This window comes from Solanum tuberosum, unplaced genomic scaffold, assembly GCF_000226075.1.
Source record: "Solanum tuberosum cultivar DM 1-3 516 R44 unplaced genomic scaffold, SolTub_3.0 scf00086, whole genome shotgun sequence".
In the NCBI taxonomy this organism is placed as follows: Eukaryota; Viridiplantae; Streptophyta; class Magnoliopsida; order Solanales; family Solanaceae; genus Solanum; species Solanum tuberosum.
Genome location: NW_006239010.1, coordinates 866,978 through 868,538, shown reverse-complemented (window position 1 = coordinate 868,538; position 1,561 = coordinate 866,978).

Below are 1,561 nucleotides of genomic sequence, written 5' to 3'. Positions count from 1 at the left end.
ACTCTTTTTCTGGAAAACTAGCCCGAAGGCTCTTTGGAAATCTCAGTTTCCAATCTTGTTTAAATGTGAAAACATTTATAATCTTCTTTGAGAATACCTAGTTCCCTAATAACTTTTTGAGAAATGAACTCAACTCTTTACTCTTTGCTTAACTTGAAAACATGAGTCTTCAAACGAAGTTAAAACGTTTAATAAAGACTCTTGAAAAACTTTAAAGACTTGCTTTGACTTGCTTCTTAACTTCTAAGCTTGACTTCTAACTTCACTTGACTTTGATGCTAACTTTTCTCGAATTTGATTATGGATTCAAGGGTAATGATCTCATGTTTATGGATGAGTTCGTAATGTTTAGATTTACCTTAGAGTGTTGAAAACAACTATAAAACATAGGTACATTACCAAGGAACATGTATGAAAAAGTGGGGAAGGAATGAGGAAGACTGGCGTCCTTGGCGCTCTGAGAGGCGCGGGGTGCCAGCCCTCAAGTTTCAGAGGGCCTGATGGGTGCCCTGCATGGCGTGCCGTCCCGAGGGGGGGGGGACTTCAGAGCCCCTTTTGGGGCGCGCTGGCTGGCGCGACGCCCCAGCCCCTTTCCCCGCAAACCCGACTTTTCTCCTTGCTTTTCCAACTCTAAACCTTCTTAACTTAAAAGGTTCCAGCCCCAAACACTTAGAATCATAAAACCCCTTAATATACAATGGATTCAACTTGAAATCACAACCAGAAATATGCACCAAACCAACAAGAAACTTCAACAACACAACCACAACTTCAACAAACACAACCATAAACTTCAACAAACACAACCAATCTTTTCTAGGAATTAAAATGAGTTTGACGTGTGGGGGAAAGAACCAATCCAATACTATGATCTCACATACCTTAATAGGGATCACCCCTGACGAAAACCACGACGATCTTGACGAATCCTTGCTTCTTCTTCTCTTTCTCCTCTTCTTTCTCTCTTCTCTCAAAAGCCCTAACTCTCACTTTAAAAAGGAAAAACTGATTTAAAATCAGTCTAAAACCTTACGATAACCAAAAGAAATGGTTAGGGAAAATACCAAAATACCCTTACAAATTCGGACTAAACTGCCCTGTGCCAACAACCCAACTACCAAAGGGAATAACTCACTCATACGAACTCGGAATCGAGCAAACTCGGCGGCGTTGGAAAGATCATTCCAAGAGCTTTCCAAAAATAACTGGAAATTCACCTAAATCATCTTTATCTAGGAGTTATGACTACTCAAAGTTGACCAAAAACTCAATTTTTTCCCCATACTTAACCAAATTTCCAGATTTTGAATTCTTTCCAAAAATGACTATTTCAAATTTCCAGCTTCTTCATAGTTATTTCAACTTACACGATGTTACTGATTAACAACTTTTGGTCTCCAAATCCATTTTCCACAAGAAAATTTCCTACAGTTAAAAGATTTGTGATCAATGTCACCACAAGTATAACAAGAGAAATTAACAGCAGTTTCAGCAGAATGATAATAGGAATTAGATAAAGATCTGTTGGATTTGTAGGAACTTTGATTAGAAGATCTTCTCC